The sequence below is a fragment of the Homalodisca vitripennis genome, chromosome 3 (genome assembly GCF_021130785.1).
Source record: "Homalodisca vitripennis isolate AUS2020 chromosome 3, UT_GWSS_2.1, whole genome shotgun sequence".
In the NCBI taxonomy this organism is placed as follows: Eukaryota; Metazoa; Arthropoda; class Insecta; order Hemiptera; family Cicadellidae; genus Homalodisca; species Homalodisca vitripennis.
The window spans coordinates 103,228,758-103,254,141 of NC_060209.1; positions in this window are offsets into that span (position 1 = coordinate 103,228,758).

Sequence of the window (25,384 nt, forward strand, 5' to 3'; positions counted from 1 at the left end):
ATTAAACACAGAATACGATTTCCGTATTTTCTCGACCAAGCCGATTATATATGCGAAAGCCTTTGTGGTTGTACAAAATAATATGGATCAAGCGAAAAAAACATATAGTTTAAAGTATTTCCGGTTCCTTCTTAGCCTTTGTATTAATGCCCCAATTAAAATACTGTAAAGAAATATATAGATACATAAATACTGTACCGTTATTTCGTCGTATTTTATATAATACATACTTTCGCAACTCGGTTACTCGTTACTGGTGATATCAGTTATACCTATCCGATGTTTTTGGAAGAAAATACATGTTGGATTAATAAAGTTATTGGCACGAGTATTCATTTTATTCTCTCCTGAACCTTGAAGCTGCCGATCCTGCTGTCGAGCAACACCTAGCGCGTTAGTAAGTAAATTTTATATTTTCGTATTATAAACTAGCCTATTCGTACGAGATATATAATTTTGAATTTAATATAAAGTATAATTGTAAATAGTGAAGTAACTTACTTTGACTGATGTTTTAATTGGAATATTAGTATTGAAAACAGTGTGGTGATTTCCTTCTGACGAGAACACGTTCTCATGAATCTTAATTTGGCTCGATAAATGGCTAATACCGTCTTGATTTTGTTTTTGGCGAGTTTAACTTATAGTCTCTAACAGCAACGTCGGGTAAGTTGTAATAATTATTAAGTTTGTATGCAAAATTTTCATAGTACCTTGGAACCCTTAGCCCCACCACCATGATATCATTTAGTTCATTATCACTCTAGTTGGCAGCTACTTGGCAATACATTATTTTATTTTTAACATATAGCAGCGATGCTTTTATGTTTATTTACCACAATTACGCACATAAGTAAAATTTGCAAATCGAGTATTGATTACTGTTCCCACTTTTTATTTAGCAACTGGTGCTCTAAATAGAATTCAACTAAACTGTACGTGATTAGCTGAAAACCTACCTATAATAAATATTTTTAAGACCTGTAACGTGTCTATAGTAGGGTTATCTTCTATAAACCAATTACAACTATTTTTGTTTTAGTATAAGAGCGATCAATTGTGTTCTGAACTAATAACCCTTTATTTTAAGAATGCACAAGTTCCAACGGAATTCAATAATTAAACTCAGTATAAAATAATAGTAGTTTTAATAAAATTTAAAATCAATAATACAGCAACGCCAAGCTATCTTTTTTACTTTGAATGTATTCTCAATTATTTCATGTTTTTTAACCCATCAAAAGTTCACAAGTCCAGTCTTAAAATTAACAATCAATCATTCAATAATTGTGTCCTTCAAGTTCTCAGTGCTAATGTTTTCAACACAAACTCAAAATAAAAATCTTCATTAAACTTCAAAATAAAATAATCTTCTTCAAATATAAAATGAAACAAATAATAAAATAAGACTTCTTCTCAAAATCAAAATCAAACAAATTAAGGTAATATTAATATTTAATATATGAACAAAGACTATGTCCAACCAGTTAAACTCAAAATTGTATCAATTTCAAACTACTTATTTTGTGTAAATTTCCAATTTACAAATTATAGAATTGTCCAGAATTGTCCGCTTGGCTTTGAATGTTAAATTTAGGAACTTGTTAAAATGTAGATAGAATCTCAGAACATTAAATAAATTTTCATTTTTAGTAGCCTATTCCTGATTAAACCAAATTGAACAGGAAAATATCATCAAGTAATTTTCTATTTCAATATTAAATTCTAACTTTCACAGTACCTCACACATCTGCTGAAGACTTCACCAAGTAACCAAAATGACTATTATAGATTAATTAATTTAAACTTGAGACTTTAAATTTTGAAAATAAATTTTAATCTTAAACTTAACCTTCTTCCCGAAAGATCAATACGGCAAGAGTAGGCTATCACTTTACACGACTTCTCTCTCTCAGCACACAGCAAAGAATCCCCTGGAAAACGTGGTTGAGTCCACCGGAAGGATCTAGAAATCCCTCCCACCATCTGATCAACCTAACATTGGCCAATCAAAATTGAGCAAACACAATGTCTGAATTGGATGGTAACTATCCAACCCAGACCTGTAACCTATGCTCAATACCTAGATACAAAAGGAAGCTTCTAGGCATTCCTCGAACCCGACTTAACAAGAAATTCAGCACTGCCGGAAGGATCACAATCTTACAATTCACTTATTATATTAATTCACAATTCTCTTAAATTAAAATATAAAGATTCCTATAAATAATTAAATAATATAGGAAGCATCCTATAAGACCTTTATAGTATTTCAAAAAGTTTATGAACAACCAATAATTTACTCCCATTATAAGAGATATTTTTCCTGTGTTTACTTTTATAATTTATCATTTATAAGGGTAAAAGATAATATTTATTAGGTAATCTCATATTCATTACATTCATAACATACTTTAAATTAGAAATTAATACTTTTGATAAGCACTACGTTCTAATAATCAGAAATTAAACATAAGTAATATAAAAAATAGTATTAAAACAGTGCGAACTGTGATAATACAATTAGGGAATGGGTAGTTAATATTCTAATGTGAAGCAGATTGTATTGTTCGGAGATGTCAACATCCTATAGAATATTCATAGGATAATAAGAGTGACGAAAGATTAATTAATGTTTATCCATGTTGTCGCAAGGTTTATAGACTCACTCCGTTATTACAGTCAGTTGTACAGGAATTTACAACACAGAAGAACATTTTAGTACCAATCTTTAACACAAAAGTAGTAAAATATTTTCAAATAAAATATCAATTATATATCTATATATAATGCTAACTTTTAACACATACGTCTTATAATAAGAGATTATGTTTAAACGTCTGTGAAGCTAAGTAGAAAATAAATATAAACTCCAAATTTAGCGATAAGAATAATTTAATTTCAATATTAATATTTATAAAATTAACTATGGAAAAAGTTTGTTGAATGCACAACTATTTCAAAGTACCCTTTAAAGCATAATTCCATAATAGTATTGCGTATAACAAGCTATTTCATACAGAAAGATTCTGAATTACAATGATGAAAATCCGTGTAAGCATAATTTAGAATGCAAAGTCCGTAATTATCGGTTAAGCAATTGGTGCTCAGGTATATATTATAAAGGGATATACTTATTCCTCAGGTATAATATTTGCTGCCTTTTCTTGTACGTTCTTTTCTTTAGCCAACCTTATTTCCAAATGATTTTATTATAGCTTCCTCGGCTTTTTTTGAGTTATTTTTGATGGAGAATAATAGTATGCAAGTAAGTGTTCATAGATATTTTCCCCTTTTCTTTGTGTAAAAATTCAATTAGGGCAATCTACGGTATTCAATCCAGTGATAAAAATATCCATCATGTGTTTAATAATTAACGTTGGTGATGAGCTCGAACACAGCATGCTTTTCAAAATAGGTCCTCTTTAGATCAAAGACACCCTGCTCCTCAATTACAGGGACGGAAGAATAAGTCAATCCAGCAGAATCCCAATGAATCTCAGGAATCTGCGTTGAACTCTTTCCAGTACCTCTCACTTGTTACTCTGGTACAGTGACGACGTAATAGATACATACACCATATGAGATCTCGCAAGTGAGTTGTAAAGAGTCTTAAGTAAGTAAATGGAAAGCCCTTCTCCAAAAGATCAAATAACGAATCCCAAGATTGATTTGGCCTTGGTCAACAAATGAGTAAGGCAATCTATGGCATTGAGATCAGCCACAAATATAACACACAAATCTTTTATTTTCGATACTATCTTTAACACATCGCATTCAATCGTATATTGATTTAGACCTGCACGTCAGAACGATGGTAAGACATCACAACGCATTTTCCTAACTTCAACTCATGTTATTGAAGGCTCACTAATCAGAAGTTCTAAGCTTCTCTACAGACTCAAGTAACATCTCTTGAATAAATTTTAGTAAACATAAATCGGTATAAAACAGGTCTGTAGGCGACACATGCTGCCCAATGCCAATAATACAAAAAGTAACAACGCAGGTCCCCAAAAGGAACCCTATGGAGCTCGAGAAAGTGCGGAAAACACCGTTGACAATCTCCAACCAAATCTGATTACCAGACATAGGCTAGAGAGGTAGCTCTAGATCCTCTGTAAAATAACCACGCACTCCATAAAAACGATGCTTGCCAAACAGTGTGTATGAATCAAACTGTAGAATGCCTCAACCTGCATATGACTGGTAAATTATGCTGTAACATAGTTTTGAAAACAACAAGGTTTTGTAGAGGGTTACCGGCCTGATATAAACCATTTTATTTTATACAAGAAAATACTTTATATAAAATTTAAAAAAACTTTACCACCTGATTTATAAAACCCCTTTAAGAAAAAATAAATAAAGTGTGTGCGTGTGTGTGTGTGTGTTTTTTTTTTGGTAAATAAGAATGTAATAAATAACCAAGATTGTAATTATTAAGAGGCATGCCCTTCCCTTGTATGGAGAGAAAAGTTACAGTTACAACAGAGTACCACTTGTTAAATGTGGGGGATTAATAGAACGAAAGGTCTCAACTGCATTTGTTCATAAGTTTAACCGTAGAAGGATTATCGCTCCGCTATGAGGGTGATTAGGATAGTAAGTCGTTAATTCGCGTCATGTGCATATAGTTTGCATAACTTCAAACAGTACAATGAAATCTATAATATAACTCATTTTTTAATTATAACTTAGATGTATGACGGAATATCTTTTTATAAAAATTACTTTAACGTTCAATGAAGTTTACATTTTAAATGAATATGTCCTAGGGCCTTTTGACTGTAGTAGACTAGCTGGAATTATTAATACATGTGTGATTTTCTACATTTTACAAACCAGCTTACATACATAGATAATATGAAATTACATATTAAATATTGATATATATATATATATATATATATATATATATATATATATATATATATATATATATATATATATTGATGGTTTTCGTTCCAGTACTCACAATGGAACACACAATGATGTACATTTGTCACAATTGATATTTCGTACAGAATTTCGGTATCTTTTCTAGGGTAAAATCTAATATTTTTTTTACGATAGGAAAATGCATTATGCACCGTCAGGGACAGGTGTTAGCCCTGGTGTGTGTGACTCTCACCCACTAAAAACCTACAGGTCCAGGCATTGGAAACCCTCTCGGGAACGCATCTCTGCAACTAATTCAAGAGGGTGCCATCGTTTGCCCAATGGGCATTACTTCATTCTAAAATCCACCAGGGTAAAATCTAATATTAGAGATACCTGAGTGTGCACGAGTGAAATAACGGAAATAGTAACATTTTTCAAAGACCTGAGTAATTAGTAATGTATTAATTATGTGGATTATACATAGTGAGTTTAAATAGAAGCAGACTCACTAAGGAAAGGTTATATGACATTCAATGTTAATGAATTCCACCGCGGTTGTTTGAACATAGTAACACTCTAAAAGAGACATTGTTTCATTCACACACAAAATAGAGCAATGAGTTCATTTAACTGAAGTGATATTTTATTTATGACAATAAAGGGATATATCACCCATATATCAGTTCAACGAAAGAATAGTGTTACATTTAGTTTTAATTATTTTTGTTACGAATATATCTTAACAAACAAAACAGAACTAAACAGTAACACTTTTTTGACTCCTTTGTGTGTTAAGTGTAATGTGTCTTAAAATTATTATAAAAATATTTTTCCACACGAATCCGGATAATTTAAAAACATACCCTTATATATTTATGATAACTGTGTTTGCATAGTCTCCATAATTGACGAAAATTATAACTACGCATGTTTATATCTCCTCAGATACGATATGTAAAGATAGGGTTTTTGATGCCATATTTTCATATTACGTAAAACAAATTTAATACATCACCTATCTATCTTTTATTTTTTTATGTATTTTAAAAATAATATATGGCGAAATATGTTTGAAAAAAAAATAATACCAACGATTCCATTCATTGTAATTGTGTGAAGTCTAATTCTATGAACCTTTAATCCTTCATATTAATTCAAATCAAATCAAATCAAATTCTTTTACTGTCGTAGACATTGTACATGCATAGACATTGTCAATAAGCCGAAATACTACTCTTTGTCACAATATTTAGAAACAAATTATAGTTTGAGTTAACTTAAAATATATTGACACAGTTAAAAATTACAAATGATGCCTTCCAGTTGGATCAATATCGTAAATAAACTATTAACAAATCAACAAACTATTAACAATAACATATATAATAACAAAAATATAAACATATGGTTAAAATCGAAGGGTAACAATAACAGGACGAAAAATTACATTAAAAAGATGTGTCAGAAAGCTCTAGGAATTCATTAAAACCATAGAAGGGATTTTTTTAAAGCCAATAATTTAATTTTTTAGGATTACCTGTTGCGGGTATTTATTTATATTGGAAACTAATTTATTATACACTTTCTTACACATTACAACATGACTTTTTAAAAACTTACTTAAACGACAGTGCTGAAAACTAATTTTATTTGTATTACGGGTATTGTATGAGTGTATATTTTCATTTAGGACCATGCCAGGTAGTTTTTTTTAAGGAATAGACAGCCAGTTCAAATATGTAAAGGGTAATTACTGTATTTATTTCTAATCTTTTAAAAATAGGCTTACAATGATCAGATGGATTTGAACCGTCAATTATTCTAAAGACTTTTTTTTGCAATTTTAAAATTTCTATAATTCTTGAAGAGTTGCCCCACACAAGTAAGCAATACTTAGTTATTGATTGGAAAAAAGCAAAGTAAGCCATTCTAATATATTCAGGTGTTACACAATTTTCCAATCGTCCCAACAAGTATACAACTCTAGGTAGCCTAGTTTTTATATAGTCTATATGAGTACTCCATGTAAGCTGATGATCAACACTTATACCTAAAAACTTAGTACTAGTAACTGTTTCCATTTCCACTAGTTATTCATCATACGGCCTTAAAGAAAAAAGAAAAAAAAATATAATTATATAATAAGTCCGAAAGGATACTGATATTCAAATCAATTAGTAATTTTCATATATATATATATATATATATATATATATATATATATATATATATATATATATGATATACATATGATATATATATATATATGTATATGTATATGTATATGTATATCATAGCAAGAGCCAATGTAGTGTTTCACAAGAACCAGATTCCACACATGCTGTTAACTGAGCTAGCATTATTATGTTTCAAGGTAATTTAATGAACAGTGAGATCTACGTATTTTTTTTTTAAATGTCACTATCATTTTAACAATAAAGCAATTATCAAACTGTAAAATTAAAAAGAAATGCATATTTAGATCGCAACATTCCTTTGCCAATAGCACAAAGCGATTAGTGCTAGTGAGATAGAAGTGTATAAAACAAATGAAAAAAAAAAAAAACAATAAAAGGCAGCACTTTGCGTTTTACTACTTGAATTACTTCTGTTTTGTAGCTGCTAATTAATTTTAAATACTCAAATTCCATTATTTGTTTTAGAGATATACTTGAAGGAACTAATTGGACTATAAGCATTTCACGTTAAATAATATGTAGCAGCAGCGTATTACACGAGGAGTAGTTGATTGAATGGAATGCGGTGGGGAAATGCAGTGTGCCGCAATGCATTGTTTTCAAGTTGGAAGATAATTCTCGCTAGTTCAAAGTCAAGCTTTCAGCATCTGCTGCAGTATAGAACTATTCTAACTCAAGAAATACCTTTGCTGGATTGTTTGTGAAGTTATATACCACAAAGGTGTACTGCTTAAGTTCTGAGAACACACTGTGGAGTTAGAAAATTGATCTACAACTGCAGATGATTTTATTAGTTAATTGATTTTAGTTTAGGTCCCATTTGGTTATAGAGGTTATTTGCTTAAAATTACGTTAAGAAAGAATAACTGAGTGATCGTTTGATAGTTGTATTAAATCAACACGTATAAACAAGGACTTATGTATAAAACCAGACACTTCTGAAACTAGAATTGGTATCAGTGAGTATCCTGAATTGCACAGAAAATATGATACCTCAGTAATACGATCTAAAAATTGTTGCTGTCTCTGATTTCAGGTATCTTCAATGACCATATATATTATATCTCTACCAAATACCATAGAACATTATGGGCAGATTAATGTTTCTATGAATCTTATATTTTACTTTTTGACATTGGTGATGCGACTCACTGAACATGAAGTTAAGTGAATTGAAAATACTGTTCTTAAAATGGATAAGTTTAATAGTTGTTATCGTTTACATTTTAAATGCTTAGATTGTCAATCAAAGAAGGTATACACACAACTTAGTATATTGCTCAGAAATTCATTCGAAAATTAATGTATCCAGTTTACGGGGATTTGCTTTAGAAATTAGTTTCAATAAATATTAGCGGAGCTACAAGGTGAAATACTTTAATACTTCGTTTCGGTACAAATTCAATATTTATGTATTTGAAAATATTAATAATTAATATTATAACATATTTTAGTAATATGATAATTATAATGAAAAAATGTAAAAGCTTTCGTCATGTAACTATAACTTTTAGATTTAAACTGTTGTGATATAAATATGACGTAAATATGTCTAAACAAATTTTACTTAGACCATTTATTCGTCTTATTGTAATATTAACTAGAAAAAAATAGTAGATTTTTTAGGGTTCTAAATCTATAATAATGAAAACACGTTTTAATTTTTTTATAGGAGATTTTTTAACACAGTTTAAAACTAAGTTCACCTGGAATTTAAATAAATAATTTACGTATGTGTATTTTTTTTTTTAAGTTTCTAGACACGAGTGGAGGATGTGTTAGTAAGTGTATGTATACATTTATTAAATTTGTACAAGTGTATGTATAAAATGCCAACACATAATGTAAGTAAAGCTTTACTAACAGTCCTTCGATCGCGCCCATTTAGATAATACAATCACTGATAATATGTAGGAATATATTTCTAGCTACAATAATCTGCACTGTTAGATAATGAGAGGAATACATAGTTGTGAAAAGAAGTGTTACAAATTTGTATTTGGCTAGTAATATTTATTAGTATCACATTAGATTTGCACATAATCCAGACTGATTATTATATAATGTATATCTAGATCCATCGTTAAAAAAATTTAAATATATTTTAATAACCACCTATGTATTGAGCTCAAGATATCAAAATTGTGGTTTAGGGATAATCTTAGATAACAAAAATTTAAAATAGTTCAGGACAAAATATTGAAAAATCTAGGTTAGAAAACAGTTAGGAAGGTTAAAAAAGTAAAGGTGAAAAAGATTGTAAATTTGTAAAATGTTGTAATAGAAAATTGTAACAAATTTTTCAGATATTTTTTTCAAACATAAAAAATCTGCAATTTTTATGTTATATAAAATGTACATTTTCATAAATGTAGTACATAATTTTGAATACATGCCCACTTTACACTACATCACTGCTAATTCTAATAATAAAGAATGTATTTTTAATGAAACGAAAGCAATTTATTTGATTTCAAATTAAAATTAAAATGAGATGACAACCACTCACAAGCTAAAATATAATTTTTAATATAACATATGTAAAGAAATAAAGCATCGTGTCAGAAATAAATATTGTAAATTCATGTTATAAACATGCAAAGGAAATACATTTTGTATTGCTTGCACACTTCACAGGATTATAACACCAAGAGAAAATTAAAAACAGAAAATAATAATTATTATTATTACGCTGATTGAATCTCACAATAAAATATAGTGATATAATACTTCAGTCAAAAAGCGAGTATTTCCGGCCATTATAGTCTACTTCAAGAACGAGAATATAGTTCTTTTAAAAATTGCAGCTCTACTTCAAGCTTTATATATCCTTATGTAAATTATTTAGTTTTATATAAGGAATGCGGGTGTCAAACTTGGTCGTCTTAAGAAATTTTGATGTTGTAAAAACAAAAATTGTAGTTCTTCAAGGAGTGGCAATCATATTTCCACCCCTATTCAATGTTGATCTGCATGGCTAATTCTTGGTTTGTTTGTGAAAACATACAAGGAATTTGTGTCGAATTTCATCGTAATAGGACATCAAGGCGTTAGAACACAAAATATAGGTAATCTAAGTGTTGCAACCCCAATTCAATTTCTGTATATGTTTCATTTTTATGAAACTATTTTTGATTTTCTATGAGGGACTTTATATCAAATTTCTTCTCTTTATAACATTGTGAAGTAGGAAAAACAACAGTATAGTTTTTCTAAATGTTGAAACCCCATTTTAAACACTATCGGTGATTAATCTGCATAAACATATTTCATGTTTCTGTCAATAGCATTAAAAATTACCTATGTAATTGAGAAGTTGAGAAACGAAATATATTTCTTCCAGAAGTGGAATTCTAATTTCAACGCAAATGGATGTGAATTTTGATATCAGTTTCCACTTAGTGCAGCGTTGGATATCCGTTCCCTCATCAGGTGCAAAACTGAGAGCAATACGATGTTCGAAACTCGATCCCATGCTTGGGTAAACAATCAAGTTTACAACACGTAACGTAGGTGGGAATTTTAATACTTACGATAAGTGGGAAGGATTTATTAAATTCTATAATTCAATTCAGCTCCATCTCAACTTCCGCTTAGTGCAGCATTTAAAATTGGATGCTTTCACAGACTTGATTCCTGGAATATTTAGAAAAGTTTACTTATACCATTGCAGCTATTATGAGTCTTTATGAAAAAGGCACAAGACAATAGTATATCATTGAATATTATGTTAAAGCTAGCTTTCTGATTGTTAATGATTCATACAGAAAACTAACACTAGCACACGTTTTACATAAATAACCAGCTCCTTCTTTTAATATTAATTCAAATCTAAATAATCATTAATATAATATTACATTTGTATTAAGATATTCAATTACATAAGTATGTACGCTACTATTTAAAATGGTTAAAAGATTTTAGCGTCGTACATGTGTTTTCACTTGGACAGTGTTGGTTCCACACGTTATCCATACACGTAATGTTGTTTACCTCTTAGATATGAATATCAGTATGTTCTAATTTTAGAATTATGGCACTAGTGTATTGATATAATTATTGACATCAAATATAGTTCTATTATGAAATATAAATGTGATTTGCCAAAACTGTACTGTTTGTCCTAAATAGCTAATCTCGAATTATAATTCCTTAATTGATTAAACAAAGAAGGCACAGTAAATAATAAATTACGGAATTATATTGACAAAGTTATGGTTATATATTCCACTAGTTTATACAGTTTCTATTGAACGAAGCACCTAAAAAAGGTTAATTACACAGAATAATATAGTGCAAATCCTCCGAAGATCCTGAATAGGTTCAAACTTTATGTTTAAACTGTATTACAAAATAACAATGGTGCAAGCTAGTGATACAAGTTCATAAGTGATATATATATACATATTAAAAAGATATTGAAAAAAGAATTCCCCAACCCATATTTACTGGGATAACACGTGTAATATTTATTTTTATTACTAATATTGAATTACAAAAACTTTTACGTTTTAGTCAATCCTAATTATTACTAATTCAAATTATTTTTTGGCATGACTGTTTTATTCTTAATACAAAGTTCATAGCTGAGTGTGTATTAATATAAACCTCTATTTAAATAAAGTGAAAATACGTACTCTTTTTTTTAAAGAAATTCAGATAGAAAATGTACAGAGAAAACAAGTTACAAAGAAAATAACTATAATATAATATAAGGTAGACAATACGGGAGCCACACTCACTCCATATTATTTTACCCTCCGTATTCAACTATATCAATTCGTAAGCACTTTTACCTGATTATTGTTACATTTGCAGTTATTCCTGGACATTTGGAAGCTTCTGGACATCCATCGAGTTACCCAGATGTGACACATCGGTTTTAACTGTGCCGAGTATAAGGTCCACCGACGGTATAAACCATCCAGAAGTGATCCCTCCTGTGGATACAGGAACCTGTACTCTAATAAGACAAGAAATCACTTAGAATAGTTTTATATTTTACTACAAATTAAGTGTGTTAAGTATGGTATCTAATAGTAACTTTTAAGTAAGTGATCTCAAAACCTGAAATTCTCTGGAAACGTCATATGATACCAGATGTGCTTTATATGTGCCAATATTACCTACTGCCCTTGAGTTCATTATGTGTAGAGGACCTATTAAATACTGCGATTGTAGAGTAACTACAGTGTTATATTTGTACTTTCCGAATACTGCTACCAGTTTCAGAAATGTTTTTCAATCAGACTCATATTCCAACCTTACTGTTTAAGTGAAATACAAATTTAAGTTATTAGTTTTAAGAAATTTGTACAACTTTAACCCAGGTATTTTACTTGGGTGTATGAAACTTGCAATATAAAGCTAAAGAGATGCTTTAGAATTATTTACCAATGGCATATAATAATTATAAAAATAGTTACTCTTTAAAATTTTTAAACCAAATTGTTTACTATTACAAGGTAGTAATCTCGTAACAGGCTTTGCTATTGATACACATTTTTAAGTCTAGTGATTGTTTTTACTCTAAATATGTTTCTTTTTCACATTTTACAATGCAGTATTATTGTAATCAGCTCTTAAAAACTAATATAGAACAACAAATATAGAAATTTCGCTCACACCCTTCTAAGCCCCATGGAGAGACATTTACCATCATTGAAGTTGCATACCAACTTTCAAGTCAGGAGTTCATAAGTACTATATTCCCAACCTCTTGAATGATAAACTTCGTAACCGCTCACACAATTATTATAGATTTAATTCTCAAATCCTAGTAATATATATCACCTCATTCAAAAAGTATGAAATAGTATGTAAATTTTACAAGTAAACAAATGAAATCAACGTACAAGTGTTCAGCGGTAGGAGCAAAGACAGCCAATAACTTAGTCTGATTGTATTACAGGTGCAGCACTAAACATTGATGAGCGAACATTGTTAGGCAAGATAGTTCCATCCTTTGCACAAAATTGATATTTGTGAGTCCCATGGTCCATTACACAAAGGACTCTATTAAATTGGGTTAGGGTACGATAAGCGGACCCGGTTTTTTATATAGAAATTGGCAAACGATATTACTTAATTATAACCATCGATATAACCAGTCGATACTAATTAATTACTTTGAATAATTAACATAAATAATCTATATGAACAGCTTTAAACACTTTCATAATATAATACAAATAAGGTAATATTTCATATATTCACATAACAGTAACATAAAGTAACATTGTTTATTAAAAATTGGCTGTCAATATTAGGAAGCTTCACGAAATTGCTTTAAAAGACGATAAAACGTGTTTTATATGGCTTTAACATGTTGGGTTAGTACCTAAGAATCCATTATGTGATATTTGTGGAAAGGAAACAAATGTAACTGTGAGAGGAGCAAACATGGTCGTCTTCAGATGCAAAAAAGAAGGTAATGGTGGAAACAATTTTAGTAAAAACGCACTGAAGAATGGGTTTTTTAAAGGGTCAAAGTTCGGACTGCGCAGTATTGTGACTTTAATGTACTTCGTTTCCAGAAATCAGACAAATTACGATTTTTTAATTCTTGAGTGTAGTTCGGATTTACAACAGTCCATCAAGAAGTACGATATCTGACCCGGCTGTCGTTTTGCAGGGAAGTGTATTTTGTTTGGATTGATGATCAGTTTAATAGGGAAGAAAAGCTTGGAGGTCCTGGAGTGATGGTGGAAATTGATGAGTGTAAAATTGGAAAACTTAAAAATAACAAAGAGAGGTTGGTAGAAGGAACCTGGATTCTATGTTTAATAGAAACTATACCGGAAGGACAAAAGCGTGGGGGTTGTTAGGTATAGGATAGAGATTTGTCCTGAAAACAAACGAGATGGTAAAACTCTCATTCCTCTCGTACTAAAACACGTACAGCCTGGAACAACCATAGTCACAGATATGTGGAAAGCTTATTTTGGATTAATTGATTGTGGTTTTGTCCATTTTACAGTCAACCATAGTGAAAACGTTTTAAACCCAGCAACTGGTGTCAACACTCAGAGAGTTGAAAGTTCGTGGAGAGCCGTAAAACGCAGTCTAAGAAGTGGTATCCCAGCCGACCTTCTCGCAGATCACCTCTGTGCATATTTATATAGAAGAGATGTACGATTTTCTGAAGAGGACGCGTTCAACCACTTCTTAAAAGCAGTAAAAAATGCTACCCAGGCGAAAACATGTAGATAGTTCGACAAGTTTCCGTTTTCTATTATAATTATTGTTATTTTTTTATTTATTTTTCTATTCCCAATGTTTGTTGTCATTTCTTAATTATTTATGAGTTTTGCTGTTTGATTGTTCTCGTTCTGATTCATTTAGTTAAAGTTATGAGTTTCCCTGATTTTGGTTATGTTCATTTATTATTTGTTACATCATTAAATTCATATTTTAATTTAAAACATTTGATTGTTATTGGGGACTATAGATACTTTTATATCGACTGATAGCCTATGATTCGATATGCGAATATTAGGTATCGATGATTATATTCTTCGATATAAAAAATATGTTCTTCGCATATCGTACCCTACCCTTAAATTATATTATGGATTTGGTAACTAAATTGGATCTTCAAGCTTTATTTTATGTGATGTTTCGACGACTCTATTAGGAATTTATGTTTTTAAGTAAAACATGTATACAGATAAAAACTAATAATAATTATATTTTATTATTTTTGGATTTAATGGTACCAAAATAATTAAACATAATACTAATTAAAAATAACGGTATTATAGAAATAGACACTCTCCTTCCTATAAACAAATATATATATTAAACTTACATGGCATGAGTGTCTCATTGGTTTTATAATTTACTGAACTCCTTAGTAGTTTATCCTCACAAATATTATTCACTAGTAAAATAATACTGGTCTGGGAATCTAATAGTACAAAATTTATTGCTCGGTTCTCATTAACATAGCCTTCATTTAAAAACGCTTTTAAAGAAGTACATCGTACTTCCTTTCGAATGAAAAAATGCTTCATTTATTTATTTGGCCTATAAGACTAATAAATAAAACATAATTATTGACTCTCAGCTAATTCCCATGGAGTATCATATGCAATTTAAAAATAATGCATATAGACAAACATATATACAGTAATACTAACAGATAGATATGTAAGGTATTGTGCGGCTGTTTGTTTTTCATTTTGCAATATTCTGTCCATGTTCATTGAAACTCATCATATACATTTTTATTACAACTAGAATCCAATTATGAACAGTTTTATATTTAATAGAAGAGGTTTTTATGTTATTTTAAATGTTTACGAAATGTTTTAAAGTATGTTCTTATAAATATTATTAATTTTTCACTGAATATTTCTCTGAATAATTGTTTTAAATACTCTAGAAATATAATTTATATTTATGAAAAAGACAAATCCGTTCAAGAATCTGGTGGGTGGTATTTTAACCGCATAATAACGTCGTTTGAAATATTATACCTTGGAACTAAAAGAATGAGCATGATTTAGTTATAATTGACTCGAAATTATGTTTAAACGTAATTAATTATAACAGTTCAATTTTATACTTCTATAACCTTAAACTTTCACTCCTTTATGTGACAAAGTATTAATTCCATTGTTGTTTAATTTTGTTCTCTAAAAATGTATTTATCAATTCAAATTACATTGTAATTAACTTTAGTTCTTAACTGTATGTAAAACTAATACTTTAAGAACTGTTTTAATTTGTTTTTTGTACAGAGAAATAGTGTGTAGGTACCACTAACTTGTTTTCAAGTGACAAGGATTAAAAAAAACCTTCAGTTTAATGCGTATTTTAAACTTCGTAAAATACTATTTAATTGCCTTGTGGTTCTAATTTGACTAACAATACTTACCTACCACTGTCCACTATGAACTACAAGGCTATGTACATATAATAAGTACATATCACAACACTCTACGGAAGAATATTCTACAATAAAACAAACGTTTAAGAATATCAAAAAAATATCCAATGACGTAAATCTTACGAACTTATGTTAATTCAATCAATTCGATGGAGAGCACAACAATTACAAACGCACAAGTTGAAAAAATAGGTTATTTTTTATGATAAAGTGAAGGAATAGTATTAACACAAGCAAATGCCAAGGAATTTTAATAGTGGCCTATGATGAATTAAATGCATGAAAATAATTATATCAAGTATTTACAAGATAAGAAAACAATGATGTATTTTAAAGATACGTTTTTACAACAGTAATGCTGCGATGAATATTTAATATTCATATGCAAAAAGAGTATATTGCTGTGATCGATGGGTTTAGATCCAGTTGACCTTCTTCTTAGTGCAATGACTGGAGTCTAACGTAACAGACTTGCACTCACTAAAAGGAACTTGACTAATATGAAGATGGAGGGGGAGCTAAACTCAACATTCACATTGAATCGAACATTCTCATTGTAGCTATCTTATTTGTAGAAAACTCATTTGTTCCACTGTGCTTAGAGATCATGTATAAAACAACGTAGTGTACTCAAGTGTGCACTTGATGAGAGTACCACTTCACTTATATTACAATGTTGTGTAGTCTATATATCAATCGATATAAGGAGTTCCTTCGAGTGTCTTCGCCACCGACACTTTTAGGTCTCTTCTGATAAACATGACTCCATATTCAAGGCACTGCACTAAGAGAATGGGTAAAGGAACTAAACTCAAATTTCACGTTGAATCAACCCTTCCTACTAAGGATATTCTATGTGTAGTATATTGCTATCGAAAATTCTGAAATTCAATAAACTTGATAACTAATTATTAGCGTGTAAGTATAGTTAATTCCAGAGATGTTGCATTTAAAGCTCTGTTATTATTCTCTTTAGTGGATCATAAACTAAAAGAAATGTAACAGCAATATGCAACTACTTAAAATAAGACCTAGTCTTTGCTTTTAAATAAAACAAGAACATTTTGCAAATATATATTACGCCGATACAGTTAAAGTGTTTATTGAGTGGACGGACATAATATGTTATGGAAATGTAAATTATTATGCAAACTGTGGGATCACTTAGTATCAAGAATCAAGTGGTATCCAAGAAGTATCCATGATTTCTTTTAACGTATAAGAGAGTCCTGTTGTATCAGAAACCATTTCGTTATAAAGATAACGCCTACCACTAAAGTCGAGTGTTAGATTAGAGACGATTAATGATTCTCAACATATAAGGAAGAATTTTAACCGACGTCCATATTAGAGCTTCCGTGCCAGTTGCAGTGCAACTTTTTTATTAGGATAAAATATAATTTAATTGTTTATATTCATTTGGTTTGTATTAATATTCTATATTTAATACTCAATGAGGTGGCTGTACCGTATCGTACTTTGGCTACAGCGTACTTTCTCTGTAAAGACGATGGCGCAAAATCCGGTAATTGCTGCCCATTGACCGCCTAGTATAATATACCCTAGCAGTACATCTATTGATCCCCCAGGCCTTCTGACGTTTCCGAATTATGAATCCAAGTGTGGTGCATTTCGTTGTTTGTGCCAGGCACTTGTCTGCAAAAACCCTTTTATTAGTTTATTTTAATTTACAACCCTTTAAACACAATGTGAGGGTACTATCGGAAACTTCCTTTAAGTTTGTTAGATTTTGAAGAGTTCGACTTTTCACTTGGAGAGATTTGAATTTCCATTGTAGGTCTAGTGGGTCCAACTAGTCCCACCGGTATTAGTGACTCAAGGTGCGCAATGTGTCTATATTCGTATATATTCTTTCACCGTCCAGTCTACATGAGCTGTGTGCAGATCTTTAGGAGGATGTTTTATCTCAGCCAAACCGTGCTGACCGTATGACAGGTGAAGATGACTTGGGTGAGTGACATAATTCCTCTATTCAACACTTCCGTTATCATTAAAATTTTCAACTTCCTATTTAGTTGAAATGTCTCGTCATTAGTAAAGTATGCGCTAGTTAATTTACAACTGTATATTTGAAATTAATCATTTATATTTGTGAATATTATTAAAACAATTAAGTTACATTTACCTATAACATCATAAAAAATAAGCAATCCCCTTACCCGCTTATATACACATATATATAATACATAATACAAATAAATAACTGTACGAAACAAAACAGAATACAATCTTATATTATTTTACCGTCACATATTTAGTTTGCTGAAAGCACAACTCAACCTCCCATGTCTTGCAATGACAAAAAAGTTAATACAATACAAAGGTGTGAACTAAGTTTATTACGTGACGGATGGTAAAGGGTAGTTTAAAAATGTGATGCAGTTATCCGGCTTTTAGCATTGTTAGACATACTTGTAGATTAAATGATAATATGACGCAGCCCAAGCACGCGCTCCTATGGTTGACCTGTTTCATTAAAACTTCATGCGAACTGTAAAGCCAAGAGATTCGTGAAAACCGCACTTGTGTAATAATAGAATGGAACTGGGTCGAGCTCTGCTTCTGCTTACACCTTGTCTCCTGAAACATAATTACAATATGAACGTACTAGTTTCAGTAATGAGTTTTCTTAAATACGAAAATTTAACTATATCCCATTCTTGTATTCAGTTAATTGTCAAGGATTTACATAATATTACATTTGTACCTACTGTAAAGGGAATGCGACCAATAGCTTGAACTATTAAGGGAATAATAAAGTTTGTTAGAATAATGACGTTTTAACATAGTGGTCATAAGAAGTTAATATGTAATAAGTAATATTATTTACACGTCAACAAAATTACATTAAAACTTAATGTTTTCTTTTTAATCTAACTGACATGTCATTGTTTATCATCTTTATATTGTAAATATTAAAAGAAAAATGGTAAGGTTTCAGTAGTAATATTATTGAGGTAGGCTATTCAATCGTTTACGTAAACACTGTATTATTACGCAATTTACGGAAGTTAATCACTAAAATAAAATATCGGTCTCTATTAAACATGTGGCATTCATATACCCATAGTTCCTATTGCGTTTGACAGCAAAGAAATAATTTTACACAGCCGACGCCGATTCCAACAATAAATTTCATATCAGACCATCAATAAACTCAAACCTGTCCTAGACATCAATAATGGTTTGTGTAACACTTTAAGTGATTGTAATGTTACGACTGTTGAGGTTTCTCTAATAATTAAAATCATATATAAAAAAGAACGTGTTCCTTAATTTTGTAAAGTTATCGGCATTAATGTAGGCTATTGAAAACACGTATCCGTCAACATATTTTAACCGATTCACATTGATCAAATGGGTTAAGTTTGGTTTCGAGTAAGATAGTCAAGTTATGGAAAATATATAATTAATATGAGAAAATGGTATTAATAACCACAAGCCTTCATGCCATCTGGGACTTACGGCTTGAAGGTCTACAATTTGTACCCATCGAACGTAAGGCAAAAGTCGACATCGGAAAAATCCCTACAGACCGAGAATTCCGACAATTTTGGACCTCACGTGTATATCAGAGTGGTACACATTTTCAGGACATGGTAACGGAGCTCCAGCCCCTGTACCTTATGTTACGTGGAGAAGGAAACCTTCCTGGCTTTCTCATGTCAGAGTTGTCCTGTCGCTCACAAGATAGGGGTTTCTTCCTAATTTGAATGGAGATACCCTTCTCAGAGTTAAACAGATTGATCCCTTCCAAAGCTATTCCGCCCGCCACTTATCATGGCAACTAAGAAATAGTGAGCATTATAACTGTGATATGAGCTTTGACCTCTTATCACTAAATTCCTTGAGATAAACCTTGTTCGAGGACTAATCCGAGACCAGCTTAACGAAATATATGAGCAAAGGTTTCTTTAGGAATTTATGTTTTGCGAATCCTTTCAAAATTATATTCTTTAAATGTATTAATAATAGCGTGTAAAGGCCTTGTGTACCCTTAGTAACATAAGGGTGAAAGCTTTAGAGTTCTTCATTATATACGTTTGAAAGGGTATTTAGATTACACAAGAAACCACCAACTATTCAAATTTTAAATTTAGAGATTTCTTCAAAAGTGGCTTGAGACTACTTTGATGCTGATATTTCCCTGTCTGTAAATCATTGAGATCACAAGGAATTCCCAATTCAAATGTTACTTGGATAAAGGCAGGAATCTTTACTAATATGGAGCTAGAGGCCAGGACAACCGTACATTCGGCAATCTAAAACTGTTGAATTAAGATTAAGAGTTTAATCTTACCATGGGAGATTGGTGTAAGGTGATGAATTACCTTCCTGATGGCATAATTCAATTCAATTCAATTCAAAAAACTTTATTCAACAAAAACATTTTTTAACATTTTATCATTCCCCATGTGCACTCGCACGTGCGGGGTTATTGTAATTTAATTATTATACACTTCATTAATTATAATATAACTGAATGAAAAAAATAATTAACAATAACAGAGAAAACGAGATGAGAACTACTTTGTCGAATTGTAATTACATTTATGAGTAGCTGACAATTATTTAATAAAATATTACCTGACGTGGTATGCATTCTTTATAAAATGAATAACACAATACAGACATATTACAATTATTATTTATATTTTAAGGGAGATATTTCAAGTTAGCCTAACTTATAAAATACGTGTAATAACGCATGTTCATGTGGACAGTTACAATTATATAATTCCGAACATAAAAGCTCTTTAGCTAGCCCAGAGCTTCCTTTTGTCCACAAATTATAAGAATCTGAGAATCTTTCCATAGCATTCAGTCCGAAAAGGACATTTGTTGTTGCTTCTGAAGTGATCATAAGTGATAGGGAATAGATAGGATGGGTAATTTTCGGGATGGGAACTATGTCTCAATCATGTCACCTTGGAATAAGGCCAATTCTATTCCACCCTCTCCAGTCAAAGTGGGCAGGGGAGAAAACGACCTCATTTCCAGGCCAGTAACAACACTAAGGGAGACCAACCAATTCCTTACCTATTCTATTGCGTATATTACAGGGTGATATGAAAAAGTGCCCCACATTTCTCACTTGCAGTTTTCGGTCGGTGAATTTTTAGACAAGCATTTTCTGGTTAATTAAATAAATTTTGTTGTATTTTCTACTTTGCTTACTTTTATGCCTCTTGTATATTACATTATATATCCGTACTTTTGAGTACAGTGAAAAAATTAAACTTTTTGTTAACATAACACGTGCATGAAACACTTGTTTATATTAAATGAAAATGAAATACAACTATCATAAAGAGAATATTTTTCATATAATCATTACGAGGTATTTTTAATTAGTTTGATATTTCGATTATAAGTAGTGGTATAAAACTTCTGAGCCATTAATTTCTAGGTCATTTTTAGTGTGGTAAAGTTTAAAGTTTTTATCCTGACCTTCGACTCGTTTAAAATATTATACTGGAACATTCTAAACCAAATATTGTACTTGAGTTGTAGTGGAAATCATTACTATTATTCCCACTCTAATATAAAAACTATAAACGGGATTTGATATTATTTTCCAAATTATTCTCTTTAACATAAAACGTAATGTACATAATTTAATTTGTCTTTAACTTTGTGATGGAATATGGAAGTTTTCCGGTTTCTTAGTAATGCTAACTAAGCCCATCTAAAATGTTTTACCACATATCTACTAAGGTTGGATTGTGAAATATGATTAGGAAAAACACCCCATATATCTAAAACAGCTCACATTCCTTCAAAATTTCAATTATATAAAAAAATATTTTGCTATAGACATTTATTTTAATTTTGTACGTAATCATTGACAAGCTTAACACGTTTGTTTAAACAATCAATGTATTTATTATTTTTATGAGATGTTAGAAAGCTCTAATATAACTTAGCATAAATGGGCATAATACTTGTGTGTTTCAAATTCAACTTAAAAAGATAAAAATCCTTTTAACTATAATTGACCTGAAACATTTTGTTTTTCGATTTCATAACTATTATTCATGTAACTTACAACGTACATTTATTATATATAAATAGTCTATGCTGATATGTCAGGGATAAGAGTATTTTAAGATGTATAGTAGGGCTAATACCTAAACATCACAGGCTTAATAATTTATAAAGTAATAACATCTAATATGGTCCAATACGGTTTTGCCTCTAAGCGAAGTTTATGATGCTATGGAGTTTTTAAAAGTTATATCAGAAATAATACGAACAATACTATATTTACCTTTTTAAGTAACTAACCAAACTCAGCAGACAGCTGCTATACGTTCCTTAACAAATTCAACGTATAAATTAAAATTTATATTTCATATATAAACATTATTTTTATAAATAACATTTATTAAAATATTCTGAATACAACATACTACAGATAAACAATATGCTGTATGATACTGTGCAATAAAAATATTCACATCAAGTAGCAGGGTGGTTCATTAAAATACCGATACTTGCGAATGACTTACGCAAATTTTTGGGAATTGATTTTATAATACAATGTTGTGAATTTTTAACATAGTCATATATTAAGCCCTATTGATTACTGAAATAGTGGTAGTAACAATATTTCTGTTTTTGTAACAAAAACCTCAAAGAGATGCTTGAACAACATAAAATGTCATAAGACCACAGGGAAACAGCAAACCAGGAAACATAGGAACTGGAAAACCTTCTATTACAAAGAGCTGCTTAGTAGCAAATGAAACAAAAGCACGTTTATAACACTTCTTAGGGTGTAAATTTGTGGTGTGTTGGGTTTAAAGTGTGCCTTGACAGTAACGAACAACATATCTTATGCTTCGAATCCAGCCGCCATCGTCGTATAATCTAAGGAAGCATCATGACACGTTACGACTACTGTGCGTTTATGATAAATTTCTATTATGATAGTTGTTTGTATTCAATACACGTCTACTAGCAAGGTGTAGGACATGACTCAAATTTTAGAGTAACCGATTTAAAGCCGAGTCTATACCTAATATATAATATTGGAAATCAAAATTTGATTTTCATCGGAAACGATCACTTGTATGAGAATTTGTCTTTTCAGAGCTATGAGCTCCTTATATGATATCAGAATATTAACGTTAATCACAAATTAGAGTTTTATAAGTATACATAACGAATATCACTGTATTCATTATGGGTTCTTATCAATATTAAAATAATTTAAAGAATGTATTAGTTTTAAAAGGCGTTTATATGAACACTGAACAGCCATAACTTTGTACATAAGATTCATTCATCCTTTGTATTTACAATGTATGTTTCTAGTTTCATATACATTATGAAACACTTTATATACACTGTACCGTAGTTCTAATTATTTATGCTGAATCGCGGTAGGAAGTAGGCTCTTGTTAACTAGACGCGGTGCGTGGACATTGTTTGTTCAGTCAGACCGGTCAATCAGCTGATCGAGCTGCGGTGATACGTTCCGACCCGGCTCGCTGGAGAGAGGGAGGGAGTCAGTCGAGTCTCGGAGTTTCCACGAGAAGGTGTACCGGTCCAGTTAAGAAGCTGAAGTTCTTTCTCTAACCCTATAGTTGGGATTTAGAGTAATTATTTTATCGCGTGTAAATTCAATTTCAAGTATTTAATTTCTTTAGTACGTTTTAGTTTCCGATCTGCCTCCGTAATCTTCAAAGTAGTAAGTCCCGTACCAGCGTATAGTTAATATCTTTTATTTTTATAATACTGTAATTAAAATTTCTAAAGTTTCCCATATTTCAGAGTCTGAAAATTTAATTCAACTTCTTTTGAAGTATTGTGAATTAAATTTTGGTGATAAAGTAAATATCAAGTTTTGTGTTATATTAATTTTGAGTATTTTGAGAAGAGAACTTTTTATTTTGTTTTGTTAATTTAAACCATTTTTGGAGAAGTATACATTTTTAGTTTAATTTAAATTTTAATTCCTTTTTATCAGACTCTTAATTAGATTTGTTCGATTGAGTGACATTTTGAAGAAAATTGATTCACAAATTTGTAAACTTTGTTAACTTTTTGGTGAACTTAAATTTCGAAATAAATCAAGTATTTCCGAAAAGTTGTTCTAATTTATAGAGTATTAGCTCCATACAAATTCAATATATGTACTATAATAACGGTACAACATAATGAAAGAAAATAAAATTCTACCAAGAAGAGGTTTATAACTATTTAGTTAATTCCATTTCATTGTATCTGTTACATGAAACCAACACACAAACTCCTATAGAGAGACCAGCTGAAGCTAAAACCGAGTTACGAGAGTGAAATGTGGCGGTTTTAGTCTGTAATGTGTCTTGTACGAGTATTAAGCCTAAAGTTTCAACTGTAATTGTTCCTAAGTTTCACCTTTGAAGGATTACCCCTCTGATAAGGGTACTAAGTCGCTACTTCGCGTCGCGTGCACATTGTTTGAATAGTTTCAAGCTCAAACTTGAAACTAACTTCATAATACAAATTTCTGTTAGTATTATCACTCTAACTTCAGCCTATCTATTTTAAGTTAACGTAACTATGTTCTGCTAGTATCATGAGAATTCTAAAAATAGTAGTTTATTCGTTGTAGGATCAATCTTGAATTGCAATCAATTTTTACTTTCTCTATAAATACCTTTACATTGCACCCTGGGTGCTTCAGTGAACCAATATTTATATGTAAAATAAGTTACTTAAAATATTTTTTCTTTCATCTTTAAAATTACTGAATTGTATCTAAAATGTTCTAAGGTGGAATTTTACTTCTAAATTAGGGAGGAATAATAAGTTCATTACTGATTTTTTCATTCTGATTTTATTATTTAAAAAAGTGAGAAGACCAAACAAACACAGTATTACAAAATTAAAAACAGGTCAAATTTAATAAAACTTATAGATTATCAACCAATTCTTCATCGTTGATTTCACTGGTAGTTATTTCCTGTTTCTGGAACAAGTCCTTCATAAAATCCATGGTGAATCGGTGGCACAAGTTCTAACATTGATTTTAAGTCAGCCTTTTTTTCAGAAGAAAGAGGTTTGCCGTTAGGATTCTTTGTGACTAAAGGAAGATGGTGAAGAGGAACTTGAGTCTTACTGGGTTCAGACCTCTTGGTTTCAAGGGTTTTTGATTTCTTTTTTTGGAGCCGTTTACTGAGACTGATTGAGTGGTACTCAACATCACTATTGTGTGTGTACTTATAATACATGACATAAGGATGACTTTGTCTTACACATAAACTTCTGATCTTTAACCATTCAACTTTCTCTCCGTCACACTCTTTTCTGTTTGTAAGAGCTGCGCAAACTTGATCAGTAGTTATCAAATCTGTTTCCTTTATAGTAATGACTTCAAATGCTTGCTTCTTTGACCTAC